Source organism: Orcinus orca, chromosome 6 (assembly GCF_937001465.1).
Source record: "Orcinus orca chromosome 6, mOrcOrc1.1, whole genome shotgun sequence".
NCBI classification, from domain to species: Eukaryota; Metazoa; Chordata; class Mammalia; order Artiodactyla; family Delphinidae; genus Orcinus; species Orcinus orca.
In genome coordinates, this window is record NC_064564.1 from 51,796,277 (window position 1) to 51,812,985 (window position 16,709).

Here is a 16,709-nt window from a genome sequence, read left to right on the forward strand (position 1 = left end):
AAGATGTTCTTGAAGGAAAGTTTGTGAAGGAAATTGGTATGCCGTCCCTGGCAATGCCTCATCCACTGAACAGGCCGCTGGTCAGGGGCCAGATGATCTGCTTTCAAGTCCTACTCCAGACTGTTTCTGAGCATTAGAACTATTGTTTGGGATGTGAGACTTCCCCTGCCTCCCAGGGTTGTTAGGATCAAGTGAGGGGCGGCACCAGTTATCGGTGAACTTTAATTCTGGGTCCATAACACGGTGTCGTAAGTGAGACTTAAGCCTCCGAAGCAAGCTACTTGTATTCCCTTTTGCCCAAAACTTCCTTGAATTCTGGCTGACACAGTTGACCTCGGACTACCAGGTCTGGCTCAGAGCTAACACCCTAGATTTGGTGAAAACTCCAAATCTGATCTTGCTGGCTGCTTTCAGAAGGCTTTTCATGCTGTTTGACATCTGTGGCTTATCTGTGAAATCACCAGAAAATCATCCCACCCTGGGGATGTCGACTCCCTCTAGCCAGAGCTCATGGAGCTCTCTACCTGGGAGAGCCTCATTTTCCCTCCAAAGCACTCGGGGTTGGGTCTGCAGTGCCTCTTTCTTGAGTTAGGAACTCAGGGAGGTACATCCCTATGAAGCTGGACACTGGCACGAGGAGCCCTCTTGGTCTCCAAGCCACTTGTGGGTAGATCTGAATGGCTTTCTGAATAGAGCTGCTGCACAGATGTGGATGATCGCAGAGCTGAAGGATGAGGTCTCAGAGATGGTTATGGTGGTAGAAATGAGGCCACTTATCTCTGCAGCCTCATCTCCTAACACCTACACTCCAGCCAGCCCAACCTTTCTCTTCCTCTTCTGTACCAAGCTTGTCCCAGCTCAGGGCTTTTGCCCCTCTGCCCGGGGTACCCTCTGTTCAGAAGGCTCGGTCTCCACATCACCACTGTGGCTGCCCCTTTCCTCCATTTGCATCTTGGCTGGAATGTCATTTCCTCAGACACACCCTGCCTGACCATCCTGCTAATGGTGCCTTGTACCACTCCTGTTACTCTCTCATGGGATTTCTTTTGTTCTGGGTCCTTATCACTACGGAAAATCTTAAGTCTTTGTTTCTTCTGTCTAGCCCCTTGAATGGAAGCCCCAGGAGAGCAGGATCCTGTCTGTCCTGTTCAGTGCTGTAGCCCCAGAGGCTGGAGCAGAGGCTGGACATTCTGAGTGCTCTGTGCCTATTTGCTGAATGAGCATCTTGCCTCGCCATGTGCGGGACCACTTCTCTGGGATGTAGATTTTCTTTTCCTTGTTTTACAGGTGAGCCAACAGAGGCCCAGAAAGGCTGAGTGACTTGTTCAAGATCCCCTCGCCGGTGAGAAGGGGACCCTGGGTAAGTACTGTGCTTATAAAGGTTGCAGCATTCAGAGCGGTGGCTCCTAGCTCTGGGCTTGAGGGCCACATAGCTGAAGGATCCGTGGCCTGAATCCAGGGTGACCTCTTGACCACCGTCTTTTAAGTAGTGCTTTTCAAAATGTAATGTGCTTTCGAATCACCCAGCGACTTGGTGAAGCTGGAGACTCTGAGTCCGTTGAGCTGTGCGGTGGGGAGGGGTGTGGGGAGGGTGGAATGATGACTGAGATTCTGCGTTTCTAACAAGCTCCCAGGTGATGCCAGTGGCCACCCTTTAAGAGCCAGGGTTTAGGGCCGCTGATTTGAGAACTGGGCTGGCTATTTGCAAAACAAAGGCAAAACAAAGGCAGGAAAGGAAGGACCCGGTAAATCTTGTGGTCAAATTAATTGCCGCAGCTGAGCAAAGAAAGCAGAGACGGGTCCCTGCTTCCCCGGGAGAAGCAGATACTGTCCCTGTACCCTCCACAGCCTGGTCAGACGCGGTCCCGGAAACTTGGGTCTAGCATGTATGTCTGACCCTAGGTTTGTTTTCCAGTTGTGTAGCACTTGGCTCGAGACCAATGAAGGGGCTGAGCCAACTATAGGAAGTCATCTCTTCAGTAATAAGTGTTTCCTGCCGTTCCCTCCTCCCCCGGTTTGGATTGCATTCCTGGACCCCGAGTGCAGTTGTCCAACTCTCAACTCCAATTAAGAGGCTTGCCTGGGGTTTAGGAGTTTCTAAGAGTGCCTATAATTTGCTGGAATTTTCTCCACTTAGAAAACAAGTGTAAAATATCTGCTCTGCTTATATGAGAGGGTTGTCGTGAGAGTGCTTTGAAAAGTAGAAAGTAGCATTTCCCAGATGTGAGTGAAATTGATTTTAGATAGGACAGAGACCCAGAGAACATTGATCATCGGGTGAGAGAGCTATTCCCGTTTTAAGTTTGTTTCAGCCTTGCAATTAATTTGTAAGAAAATATCACTTCAGTATTAGTGTGTCTCAAACACTTCTTTTTACGTTTCCTCATCTCCTTTCCCCCTGCACCCACCCTTTTTTTCATCTTTATTGGAGCATAATTCCGTTACAATGGTGTGTTAGTTGCTGCTGTATAACAAAGTGAATCAGCTATATGTATACATATATCCCCATATCTCCTCCCTCTCACCCTTTTTCTTAAAAATAGAGGCAGCGAACAACTCTTTCTAGTTAGAAATTAATAACATTATGCTGTTTTCTTACTTTTTTTGTGGTTACCTTCTATCTGCGACAAAACATAATAGGTTTTCCACTTAAGACAATTACATAAACCTTCCCTTTGAAGAGAAATTTAAATAAAGCATGTAAGATGATTTCAAAAAAAAGTAAATTATATTATAGGTTGAATGTAGATACGGTAAAAATTATACAGGTAATAGTCAAGTGAGTCCATCTCGGATGGTAACATAAAGGAATGTCAAGGGGCGTGGCTGTATTATTCATGGAGGGAGACAAAGGCACCTGACCCGGCCATCTGGCTGTGCCCTGCTCTATCTGTGGGCGCTCCACATGGCTGGCTCTGGGCTGGTAATTCTGCCTGAGGGTCCTTAGGCCAAATGTGGAGATAAGTCTTGATCCCAATCAAGAATGTGCAGCTAAATCCCAACCATAGATTAGCAGATGTCTTCAGGTCTTTCTCTATCTGTGAAGCCTTTGGGGGGAAAATGAGCAATCTGGCTATATAAAGGCCCATCGTCTAGCATTTGCCTGAAGTAGAGACAAATCAATTGCTGTGCTTTGGGCCTTGAGGTTTTTTTTGTTTTTTTTTTTTGATATGGTTAAAAGAGCTATAGTGATTATAATTAGATACTGTCATTTTTGTGCTTCCCTAAATCAGTTTGAAACAGGCCAAAGGAGGTAAAAAATCTTGCAGAATTCCAAGGCAACATAGGGCAGCAGAAACGATACCTGCTTCCAACATGGCACATTTGGGTCGGGATCTTGGCTCAGCTACTTGTTATTAGCTGAATTGTGTCCCCCGCACCCCCCAGATTCATGTGTTGAAGTCCTAATGCCTAGTACCTGAGAATGTGACTATATTTGGAGATAGGGTCCTAGGCTTGTACTCCTGAAAGCCTAGAATTATTCAAAAGGTATATAATTAAATAAGAATAAATCTATAGTGAGCTTTATATTTATTCTGATGGGTAAAGTGGGCTTTGCATTATTTTCACACTTTTAACTTTGTACCTTTCTGAATGATCTAAACTTTCTAAACTTACATAAAATAACCATGAGGATTATTTGGCTGATGAGAGTTTTTTGGTTTTTTTTAATTCTTCTATTTCTTAAAAACTTAAGTTTTAAATTTGTTCAGTACAATGGACTCGTTCTCAGTATCTTCTTTTCCTTTTAAAAAGGAGAACTCAGGCCAGACGGTCAGTTTTCCTCTGTGTTTTATAAGCCTTTGCAGAATGGACTCCTAGGGCTGTGAGCTGGGGTTCAGGGGGATGGGGAATGGAGCTGGTATCCAGCAGTGAAGTAGTTAACCTGCCTGTCACTTAAGTGGAGAGACCCAGCTTGAGGCAATCTGTGTAAGGCAGCAACAAATCCAAGCCAGGCCTTCAGAGTGCAAACTGATGCTAGCCTCTCTAATCAGATACTTCAGTCACTCAGCATAAAACCTGAAACTAACAAGCGCCCACCTCCGTGTCTCCGAGTTAGCTTCAGGTAGGATGCACAAGACCTGGAACACTGTGAGGTTATGCCAGGAGGCTCCCCCTACCCGAGAAAAGCATCACTTGCGTCTCTAAGAAGAAAATGGAATCTTCTGATAGCAAAGTTTAGTTAAATGTCAAGATATGGCTAAAGTCAGGTGGAGGAAACTCTGGTAGGAAGGAATAATTGGGCAGCTAAGTGCTGGAAGATCTCCAAGGCTCTGGTGCGAACGTCCTTTTGCTTGATTGTTTTAACAAACCTCCAGTTATTTGAACCACCCCTGGCTCTATAGAGGCTGGGGGCTATCATCTTTTGTGGCCCCCAAACCATGCTGTCAGAACGTGGGAACCACATTACTTCATTCTGCTCCTGGGAAAGGGAACAGACTTGTGGGATTTTAAATGAATGCGTTAAATTTGTTGAGTTTCAAAGGGAGAAGTAGAGAAAAATAAACAAACTCTTAGAAGATCTTGGCTGCAGTACAGGGGCCAAAGTTTAAATCCCTGCTCTCAACCATGTTAGATTTTGCAAAAGACCCTCAGTGGTCCCTCCCAATTCACTCAGGTGCGAGGAGGGGTGCACCCTTCTTTTAGGGGGACCCAGAACTCTTTTCTCATGTAAATGGAAGGACCAGCAGAGAGGGGGGTAACTGTGCTCCTGTGATGCATGAAAAGGGGCAGCAGCCTCCTGGTGGTTTTCTGCTTTAAAAAATGTAGCTATCTGTATATCTTAGTAAAAAAAACTTTTTTTTTTTTAAGTGTGGTGAGATATATATTCTCCCATGTAGGTAAGAGAATACAGTGTGTACAGCCTTTTGGGAGATAAATTTAGCAAAAGTTATCAATACTTAAAAAATATTCATAGGCTTTGATTCAGCTGTGCCCTTTCGGGGAGTCTGTCTGAAGGAGATAATCCAAAAAGTGGACCGAGACTGATGTATCAAGATGCTATCATTGCATTGATTACAACAGTGAAAAACTCCAAGAACCTCCATGTTTATCACATGGGAAATAACTGGTTATAGTCATGGTGGTCCAGCCTACAGTGGTATCCTCCTCTGTGATGAAAGAGAAATGACATACAGGAGAGTGCTCAGCATGGAGTAGTAAGAGAAAAGAGGCAGGAAACCAAGTGGAAATGTGTGGGGATCGTTGTGTGAAACTGCAACGATCCCCACACAGTGAAATGCGTCCGAGTCACCTCTAGGTGGTAGGATTATGATTCATCTTTATTTTCTGTTTCCTATTTGTTCCAAAGTTTGTGAAATCGAGCCAACTCTATTCTTATCACAACAACAACAACAAAAGTCCTTCTCTAACACCAAAATATACAAACAAGCATTTGCCAGTCTTCGGTTGGGGCGATCAAGGTGGGCAGGGGGTGTGCCTGCTTCCTACAAAGGCAGGATGGTTCACCAAGGTTCCTCTGACTTGCCCAAGGCTGAGAAGCCCGGAAGATGCTGGAGGGAGAGAGAGCAGAGCGAGTGCCTCTAGGTTTGGCTCTTGTTTGCTTGGGGAGCAGAGTGCGTTTGTGGCCTCTTCAGTGGGGAGGTGAGGTAAATGAAGTGCTCATCCAAGTTTTTAATCCCCTCGGCTAATCACCAGACCTTTCTTGTGGTTTTACTGGGACTCCTTTTACTAAGTGGGTGGATTTACACTGTTTGTGTTTGTATGTTGTACTTGGATTATGCCTTAATGTGTCACTCTGATGACAAAAGGGGTTGCAGCAATGGGCAGACAAGCTTCCCTGCTCTTAATAGAAAGCACGCTCCAGCACTTTATTTTATCTGTAACACATAGAGCTGCTTAGAAGAAAGCGTTGCCCCTAAGACATGGTCCCTAAGAGTCTTTAATAAGGACCAGACCGCTGTGAAGGTATTAATTAAATATTTTAAGCAGAATGGCTTTAGCTGGCTGGGGCATTTTTATGAGGAGAGGGAGTATATTTAAAACCGGGGCTGTTTCTGTAACAGGAACCTGTTTTGAAGGAAATGTTCTTGGGTGGGACGCTACGGGTACCAGGCTGTTAAACCTCCAGGCCAACTTGATGTCAAAAACAGACGCTCTGAACGTTTTAAACAATGTTTGAGTTGGGTCCTTGCTGTGGAATTTGGACACAATTCTAGAGCAGTTTTAAGACAGAGAAGAATAGTGAGAGTCTGTGAGTGCCCCAGGCTCTGTTAGAGACCGTTTTCTCACAAGTCCCGCGAGAGAGGGTTTGACAGAGGTCATTTTTACCGAAAAAGAAACTAATTAATTGTTTTCCAAGGTCACTAAGTTTGATGGAGGAGCTAAGACCAAAATTCAATTTAAAGTCTGTCCATCCATCATCTACCTATCTACCTATTATCTATCATCTATCAATCATCTTATCATCTATCAATCATCTACCTATATTTCAAAATACTCTACTCTTTCTCAGAAATTACTAGAAACAAAGATGAGCTTAGGGCTTCCCTGGTGGCACAGTGGTTGAGAGTCCGCCTGCCGATGCAGGGGACACGGGTTCGTGCCCCGGTCCGGGAAGATCCCACGTGCCGTGGAGCAGCTGGACCCGTGAACCATGGCCGCTGAGCCTGCGCGTCCGGAGCCTGTGCTCTGCAATGGGAGAGGCCACAACGGTGAGAGGCCCACATACCGCAAAAAAAAAAAAGAAAAAGATGAGCTTATACTGTGGATCTTGGTCCAGTTGATAGGCATTTTTCTGAATTCAGAGTAATCAGTTATTGAACATAAAGTTTACCATAAAAGCACTGAGTTGGCTGATTTTTCTGGAAGGCAGCATGGTGTGATGAGAGCTTGGAGTAAGAGGTCTGTGGTTTGGATTCTGGCTCTGCCACTTAGTGATTTCTGTGACTTTGGGCATGTCCCTCCCTGAGCAAGTTCCCTTGTCTTTAACATTAGAACTGCATTTAGCATTGGGCCTAGCAGATACCTAGTGAAGGTGAGTTAAATTTAAATTTGGTGCTGGTACTGGGGTGAGGAAGAGAGAGAGGGTTGTCTTCCAATCCCTGTGGACCATTCTAGGTCTTCAGGAATCAGCAGTTCAGCAACTTCATAAGGAGGCTCTCCTCCCTGGCCCACGATAGCCAATGTGACCAGTAAAGTGGAGAAATGCTCACATGAGATATTGGATGCCTCTCAAGGAGTGATCGTGTTCCAATGAGTGTGAGGAGGGTGGCTGGACATAGCTGACGATGGGGTAGCTTCTGCCATCATTCGTTTGATTCATTTCGGAGCCCATCGATCCATATCCTGGCATGGGAGGCCCCTCTTGGGACCAGCCTCAGTGTGTACCCACCTGCTCAGCATCCCTCCCCAGGTTCCCATGCTCCTTTCCCATGTGTCATGCGGCCTTAAACACGAAAGCTTCGAGTCTTCCCTAAATCAAATATGTGTTTGAATCTGTGAAGGTCCTTTGTGACCCAGCATGAAGGGCTGCCCACATGGAAGGGCTAATTTTTACTGTGCCTTTGACGGGCCTGCCCTGCCGTCTCCTGCCTACTGCCATGGGTCTTCAGAAATTTCCAAGCTTTCCAATGTAGACATTCTTGCCTCTTTAGCTCAAGACCTCCTCACCCCACCTTTCTTTCTCTGTTTTTCTCAGGGAGCAATTTTATGCAGCCGATATATATATTCAAATACATATCACAGCCTCCGAGCCACTCCATGGCCGCACATCCCCTCAGATCCTCCCCCCCACACACCCCCAGCAGGGTCTGTGGAGGACCTATTAAGGACTTGAAGTTATATGGGTCTGAGTCTGCCCAGATTAGCTGAGTGGGCTCTGGCAAGGAGAAGGGCCGAGGAAATGAGGGACGCGAGGGATGGCTCACCTGCTTCTTCCTCATGCTCTCCTGCCTGCTAACCTCTCTGTGCCTGAGATCCTCATCTCTAAGATCATGATCCTTACCTTCCTCGAGGCTCTTTGGAAGGATTAAACGACTTGATGCATACAAAGCACTTAGCACAGTGTGTAGCCCACAAGCTGCTGCTATTATTATGACTGCCTATAAAAAGTATTTGGAAATATAATGATTTGAGATGGAACGTTGTCTATGAGAAAGAACACGTCTAGTTTTGAAGCTCTGCTCTCTCACTCACGTTAGTGTGTGTTTGTACGAAATCAGCCTCCCTGAGCCCTTTTCCTCATCCTTGTCATGAACGTGATACTCTCTTGCTCACAGACCTGGGGGAATGCAAAGCCTCTAGGGCTACGCTGGCACAGACTCTGCATCCTGGGTCTCAGTCACCCGACTTTGTGGCTGCCTTACCTGCTGTTGCTGAATGTGGCAGAGAGTTGGGAGCTGCTGTTTCTTTGGGGAGTTGCCTCTATCAGCACTTGGAGAGGGAGGTATACGGGGCAAGCAGATGAAGGTACAAGACAGGGAATACTGTGTACTTGAACTGACAGTGATTCACAACACATCTGCACAGATTGCCAAGAGTCCAGCCATTCGCCAAAGGGAGGGAGCTGGTGGGTGGGGTAGTGGGGTGTGGAGCGTGGGGCTGTGAGCATAGGATGTTCCATCCCCGGGAGTATAAACACAGCATCTCTGTGACCTAAAAAGGCTCGGTCGGGAGCACCACTGAAGCCTGCCGTCCGTTGTTTGGACTGTGCTCGGCCTCCCCAAGGAAGCGCCCAGGCAGCTACCTGTGTTGTGTCTGAGAGCTGTCAAAGGCCAGAGCCAGCTGTGCTGGACTCTGCATGGGACTCCTGGCAGCTGCCTGTGTGAGGCCTGCCACTGCTCTTCCCTGGGAACGTGGTTCTATTTGCTGCAGAGGGAAACGTGCCAGCTACCTGTAAGGCCCACGGAGGGAATTTGCTGGATCCCCCGGGTCTCTTCCAGACCCGCACTGTCACCTAGGCCGGCGGGCCCACCCAGTGACTAACTAGAAGAAGCCCTGACACCCCTGCCTCATTCCCAGTCCACATGCCAAACCCTCCCCAGGCCCAGCTTCTATCCCCCTCCCCCCAAGGTTTCAGACCCCTTGGCCTTCAAGCTGCAGCCTGGTTTCCTGTTTACAGCTTCACCCTGGCCCCTGGATACAGCTACTTTGGTCTCCACGTGTGGTTTCTCTCCCTGACCAGGATTAATGTGTAAAACTGTGGTGATGCTGACATGGTCTCTGGGAGTCCAGTCTGGACCTTGAGACTCATTCTAGAACCTTCCCCCAAGGTTGTCTTTGGAATGCGACCGACCTTGGTTTGAATCCTTGCTCTGCCATTTATTGAGCCAATTGCTTGTTAAGCTTCAGCTTCCTCACGGGTAAAAGAGAGAAAATTATGGACCTTTTTCTCAGACCTGAGGTAATGATTAAATGAGATAATCCAAATACATGGATTAAATAAAAGAATGATGTGAAACAAATATGAAATGCTTGGTATGCGGTGAGCACTCAAACGGTGACTAATTTTTTTCTCATCCTCATTAAAGATAAAATGTCTTTCTTTCCTTAATGTGACTTTTCTGTGCTATTGACATTCTCGGGTGACCTTGACTTAGGTTGGGCACACCACACTTGAATGAGTGTGGCTGTGATAAGGTTGGTATTATTTTCAATGCCCACTTGGCTTTTTCTTTTTTTTTTAATACACACACACACACACACACACACACACACACACACACACTATAGTTGTATAGCTCTATGTGTATTATACACACACTGGCACAGATGTATGTGTATTTGTTGGATTATTTTCACCGGTTCTAAAATTGGTGTGCTTAATAGCTGACAACCAGAATTTTGCAGTTATCTCAACAGAGTGGTACAAATGTGATCTGAGGTTTGGGGGAAGGAAGAGCTTGGGTTTGAAGGAACGTGACTTCCTGACATTGTCCCCCAGCGTCCTGTGGCCTTGTGTGTTGTGCTTCTGTCACCACCACGCACTCCTTGACATCAGGATGCCTTAGTATTTTTTATTTTTTTTGCGGTACGCGGGCCTCTCACTGTTGTGGCCTCTCCCGTTGCGGAGCGCAGGCTCCGGATGCGCAGGCGCAGCGGCCATGGCTCACGGGTCCAGCCGCTCCGCGGCATGTGGGATCTTCCCGGACCGGGGCACGAACCCGTGTCCCCTGCATCGACAGGTGGACCCTCAACCACTGCGCCACCAGGGAAGCCCAGGATGCCTTATTTTTCTTACTAGGTTTCAGGCAGGAAGGATGCATTTGTCCAGCAAATGTTTATTGAATTAAACTGTAGCTCTGAAGTAATGACCAGGGTTTTTTTTTTTTTAATTCATATTTTTTCTTTAAGAAAATCAATAAGTGATTTCTGATGTCTTTAATAGAACTCAAAAAGGGTTATGCTCACTCGGGTTTTTCTCTTAATCCAGAATTGTTGTTTTCAGCATTTAGCTTATGATAGTATTGGTTCATCAGACCTAAAAAACGGGGTTTTGAGGGAAAAGTTTGAATTGTTTTAGAGACAAATAAGAGCCCCAGCCCAGGTTTTTCCCAGAATAATGAATAATAGCTCTGCCCAGGCTGGTCAACTGGGTGGAGCAAGTTACAGTGCTTCGCTTCATAGGGTGATGTAAAGCAACAATCAGACCTTTAGAAATAATCCCCTGGGATATGACTGGTGCCCTTTTAAGAAGACAGCCACGTGAAGACAGAGACACATGGGGAAAATGCCATGTGACGTCCAAGGCAGAGATTGACATTACGCATCTATAAGACAAGGAATGCCAGAGCTGGCCAGCAAACCACCAGCAGCTAGGAAGACGCTTGGAATTCTTTGAATCCACTTGACACTGTTTTCTAATTTCTCCTGGCTCTTCTCTTCTGCTCCCCTGTATTTTCCACATTCATATGCTAGCTTTGCTCCTACTGGTTGCTTGAGAGCAGGTATTGCTCTCCCTGCTCCTGATGGTGACCTCCTTAGGCTGCCTTTGAACTCTTCCTCTGTCCAGAGCTAGTGTGTATGGTTGCACAGGCGGTTCACTGCACAAGGACCCCTGGTCAGGGGGGCAAGTAGGGCTGAAATCCAGCCTACGCTGTGCTTGCTAGGCTGTGTACGCTGGTGGAAGGTCGCAGTCCTATAGGGGACTGCATTTAAAATTTTTCATGAAGATGCTGGCCAACCCAGTTCTTCTCTTGAAATTAGCTGTCCTCTGCCTTTTCTGTGCCCTTGAGCCTCAAGGTCTCCAGTGGCCTCTGTGGATTCCACCCCTTGCCCAGCATAGCCCCATCTCTGTCTCTGCCTTTCCCCAGGATCCCCCGCAGTACGCTCACTGGCCTTCAAGAGCTTTCAGAATGTGTTTCTCTGGTAGCTCTTTCGGTGGTGGCTGGTGGGCATCTCAGGGGCAGCTCCCTGTAGCATCCAAAATGATTCATCCCTGTTCTTTCCGCTCACCCCACAGCATAAGCCGGCAGGAGCCGCAGGTGGTGGCGTCACCACAGCTTAGGATCCAAGAGATTCATTCCAGCCGCTAAAGCGCTAAGCTTTCCCTGTGATCACACATTTTTGCACCAGCCAGAGCTCACACATGCCTCCACAGACCTGCGGCCAGAGGCATGTGGGTATCAGTGACTACTTAGAGAAGCTGGCCAGGGCTGGCCGACAAGGGAGGGAGGGCCCAGAGCCCATGCAAGATGAGATGCATTTGCAACAACTGACAAGAAACAGTGCGTTGTCGGCAATCAGAACAGCTGTGGGCTCCTCGACGCAGCAGATGGGTATGCGGGGAATGCTATGCAGCTTTAATCACATTTAACACGCCTGTCAGAGAATTGGGTCCATCTCAGTATTAATTCAGGTTTTATACATTGTTGGTTTGACAGAGTTCAGGCTTACCGTGCATGCTGCGCTCAGCATGGCTAGCAAGAAAATGATTTCTCTCCCTGGGTTTCAGCAGAGAGCAGCGAGTGCAGTTCTGCTGGGCTGGGAAAGTGGTGGGGTTCATGTTGGGGTTGGGTGCAGGGTGAAGGGGGCACTGTTTGCCCTCCTTCCCGGCAGAGCTCAACTGAGTGCTTAAGAAGCGGGTGTCTCAGCCCTGATATATGATCACGGTGTGACGGCACCAGTGAGTGTGTGTGTGTGTGTGTGTGTGTGTGTGTGTGTGAGAGTGTGTGTGTGTGTGGGGGGGGGCGCTGCTGTGATTAAATTCTGAATTTTTGAGTGCTTCTATGAATCTACCGTACTAATATTTCCATTCTGGGGCCAAGCCAGCACACAGTTTCTGGCCAGGAAAGGCAACTGTGCTGGCTCCAAGCCTTAAGAGTGGCAGCATGATGTAACAGGAGGAGGCCTTGGGCGTCAGTAGACCACAGGTCAGTGCCTGCTGTGGTCTTCTCCTTTGTTCATTCATTCACCCCTAATCGTCCATGGAGCGCCAACTCTGTCAAAGGCACTTTCTCTGCACTTGTTGCCTATGAGGGAAACAGCCCTTCATTTGGTGAAGTCATCGTGGCTTGGGTACCAACCACACCTGTGCCTAACCCACACGGAGACATGAACAGCCACCTTGGGTCAGTGTCATGAGGATAAAGGAGGGAGTGCATGAAAAGCACATAGCACCTGCAGGGGTAAGGGGCTCAATACATGATGGCTGGCAGTAATAAAACTGTTTTCTCTCCCTACCCAGGAAGAGAAAATTTTTAGTTCTTTCCTTTGAGAAGAGGTTTCTACACGGCATACCATCTTGGAAAGTGGTATGTCATCTTCTGCCCATCCTACTAGCCCTGGCCTATGGTCTGGGTCTTTTGACCTGCTGGTAATAAAAATAAAAACCTTACATACTCCTTGTACTATAACATTTTTAAACTGCTAATGAAATTATATTTTGCTTGTTTGAATTGCAAAGGCATAATTTTAAAAAGCTGGCTCCCAAATAATACCACTGTAGTTGTAATGTCCCTAAAACTCTCTGTAAGGCATGTAAAATGGAAACCAAATGCCTGTAAACACACACATGCCATCCTCAGGAAAAACAGTCCTTTTGTCTCTATTTGATGAAACCAGAGTCGGTGTAGGGCCATGAGTTCAGAGAGGCTGAGGAACCCACCCCACTGTACTTCCCCTCCAGCCCTTGAAGGCCAGCACTGGATAGCATGTTATTTTGCTTGGTTCTCTAGATGTAGCCTTCGTTTCACAGCTTTTACAGATTCTTTTTTGGACACTTCAAAAGAAAAATTGTATCTTCTGCTTTTAAGATCTTTTCTTTTGCCATGTAGTTAGTATCCTGCCGGGCACAGAGGCTGAATTCGCAGGGGCCGCCTTCGCTGTGCCACCAAAAAAATGTGTTGTAAGCTTCTTCACGTGGCCAGGTTTGAACAGTTACATTCAACTGTTCTCTCTGCAGCTATTAATGTACCTGAAAGTGCATTTGGCATGATATAAATGAGCAAGAGTTTCCTGTGAGGATTCCTGCTGGTTTTGACACGTCATGGAATCCAGTGCTGACTCTTGGTTTGCGGCTTCCAGGGATGCAGAGGCAGGATGGAGGAGGGTGATGCATATGAATTGCCAGCAGAGCGCTAACAAAATCAGATTCCCCTCTCGGGCCACCGCCCTGGCGTCTGGTTAAGTCTGGGTTGGAACTCAGGAATCAGCCTGTACAGTGTGTACCCAGGCATTCTAGTGCAGTTAATCCAGAGACCATCCTTTGAGAAACAGTGGCTTCCAAAAGGGGAAATACACGTGACCTATAAGTAAATGCTCAACATCACTATTATTTAAAGAAATATAAATTTATATAACATGATTTTTAACCTATCCAATTGGTAAGTATTTTTCTAAGTGATGATATCCAGCACAGGCAAAGACACAGCAGTGGCACTCTCCCAGGCAGAGGGGAGTGGGAACATTGACCCGTCTCAGGGGCGTGGGGCACTGGGGGCGGGGGAGGACTTGGCCATGGGTATTAAAGAGCCTTCACAGGTCTCCTCTATCCCTTTAACCCAGGAGAGGACATTGAGGAATTTATCATAAAGGAGAAATCATAAGTGTGTGCAAAGTTGTAATGATACAGATGCCTAAGTAGTTCGTTGCAGTTATCAATTCTATGGAAAACAGAAATAATCTAAGTATCCAACATGAAAGATATCTGGTTAAAAAATATGTTGGATTTAACTGATAAAAAACTATGCAGACATTAGAATGATGTGGTAGAAGGATATGTAAAGTATTGAGGTAGTTACCATGAAGTGATATTAACTGAAAAAGAAACATATATTTATAGAAACCATTTGTCCATACTTTTGTATATTTTTCAAAATTTCTGTAATGAACATGCCTTTAATTTTAATAGTTGGAAAGATACTAATTAATGTTACTTTTAAAGGAGGGGGAAATTACCTTTGGCATCTGTCAGGCCTGGATTTGCATTTCTATCACTGATGGAGTGTGATTTGGGGCATTAATCTCTGCATTTCAGATTCCTCAACTGTAAAACTGAGTAAATGCTAACAGCATATGGGTTTATCATGAGAATTAAAAGAGATAATTATGTAAATGCACTTGACACATAATAGAGTGTATAAATGTTGGATTTTTGTCTCCCTTTTCAAATTTCTGAAATCAGAAAAAGCAGTAAACTCTGGCCAAAGGTCAAAAGAATTCATTTATTTTACACAAACCATGAAATTTCAAGTTGTTTCTTTTGGGTACTTTTCTGAGAAAGGGTTTCTTAGGGCTTATTAGATACTGCTGGAGGTGAAAACTGGAATTTGTCATTGACACTGTAATGGGCTCTTTGCAGCCTCTGGCCCTATTTGTTTTCCCTTTTGTCAGCTTTAACAATTTGGAATATTTAAATAATTTTCCTCCTTCTACAATTTTAATAAAAGGAAATCTTATATTCCTTGTCTAGAGAGGCAGTAAAGCTCAGACTATTAAAATTTTCCATCTCCTTAAAAATCCCACAGAGTGCCAATACCATTTACAATAGCATCAAAACTGCAAAACACCTAGGAATAAACCTAAGGAAAGATGTGCCAGACTTCAAAGAAAACTATTGATAGAAAACATGGTTGTGAGATATTTTAAAAACACCTAAATAAAAGGAGGGATGTACCATGTTTATGTTCTGGAAATACTGTAAGGAGATCAGTTTTCCCAGATTAATCTATATGTATGTTTGCCAAAAGATATAACCTAGAATGTTTACAGCAGCACTATTTGTAATGGCCCAAAATTGGCAGCAACCCAAATATTCAACAACTATGGTATATTCCCCAAACGGAATGTTATACAGCAATGATAATGGACAATCTACGATTGCAGGTAATAAAACGGGCGACTCATCAACATGATGTGGCACAAAAGAAGACATGCACAAAAGAATACATGTTGTCTGAATCCATTTACATAAAGTTCAAAAACAGGCGAAGTTAATCAGCATCATGGTTTACCTTGTGGGGGACTAGTGATGGGGAAGGAGCACAGGAGGAGTTTCTGGGGGGCTGGTAATGTTCGGCTTCTTGATCTGGATTCTGGTTACATGATTGTGTTCAATTTGTGGAAATTCATCAAGCTTTCTAATAATATGTATATATTTGAATATATTTGATACTTCGATAAAAAGTGTAAAAAATGGGGCTTCCCTGGTGGCGCAGTGGTTGAGAGTCCGCCTGCCAATGCAGGGGACACGGGTTCGTGCCCCGGTCTGGGAGGGTCCTGCGTGCGGCGAAGCGGCTGGACCCGTGGGCCGTGGCCGCTGGGCCTGCGCGTCCGGAGCCTGTGCTCCGCAACGGGAGAGGCCTCAACAGTGAGAGGCCCGCGTACCGGAAAAAAAAAAAAAAAAGCGTAAAAAATGTATCGTTTCCTTAAGACAAGAAGTATAAATAAGTCAAAGGCTGTCGTTGAAGTTATGTTTTATTAAAAACTTTCTGTTTGGTATTATTGTGATCTTTGGTGGCAAAGCCCCACCATCCATCTGAGAGAGGAGAGGTGCTGTGCTTATGGTGTCAGGATTGCCACAAAGGAAAGGCAGAGTGAGAGCCTACTTCATAAAGCTTCGTTTAGGGCCACTCTAGGTAGGAGAAGAGAGATAGGCAAGTAAGATTTATTGAACATCTGTTATGTGTCAAATCTTGACTGTCCATGTGCTTTTCTCCCCTGCCCCCCGATATCTTAACTCACATAACAAAACTATGAGATTATTTACCCTTTTTTAAGTATTAGAAAGCTGAGGCTCTGAGTAGTTAATTAACTGGGAAAATGCCAGGCAGACCAGGAGAGGACTGTGTTCGTTTCCTGAGGCTGTCGTAATAAACTATCATAAACTGGGTGGCTTAAGACAACCACAATTCATTCCTTCCTAGTTCTGGAGGCCAGAAGTCCAAAATCAAGGTATTGGTAGGGCTGCGCTCCCTCCAAAGGCTCTAGGGAACGAGGTTCCATTCCCTGCCTCTTCTAGCTTCTGATGGCTCTATCTAGGCATTCCTTGCCTGTTGATTGCATAACTCTAATCTCTGTCTTCATCTTCACATGGCTGTCTCTTTTGTGTCTTTGTTTTCTCTTCTGTCTCTTATAAGGACACTTGTTGTTGGATTTAGAGCCCGACTCATCTTGGGATCCTTAATTATATTTGCAAAGACTCCCCCCCACCAACCTTTTTTTTTTTCAAATAAGTTTACATTTATGGCCTCTGGGGTTTAGGACATGGATATGTCTTTTTTTGAGGAAGACCGCAATTCAGCTATAGG

At 45.7% G+C, this 16,709-nt stretch overlaps 1 long non-coding RNA gene across 1 annotated transcript in view; it reads left to right on the forward strand.

The window, feature by feature from the left end:
* Positions 1-639: 639 nt before the first annotated feature.
* LOC125964719 (uncharacterized) overlaps positions 640-16,709 on the forward strand; it is a 55,323-nt gene continuing 39,253 nt past the window's right edge. Inside the window, exon 1 of the long non-coding RNA XR_007477955.1 lies at positions 640-1,360. This is a non-coding gene — a long non-coding RNA (uncharacterized LOC125964719). The remainder of the gene's footprint in view (positions 1,361-16,709) is intronic.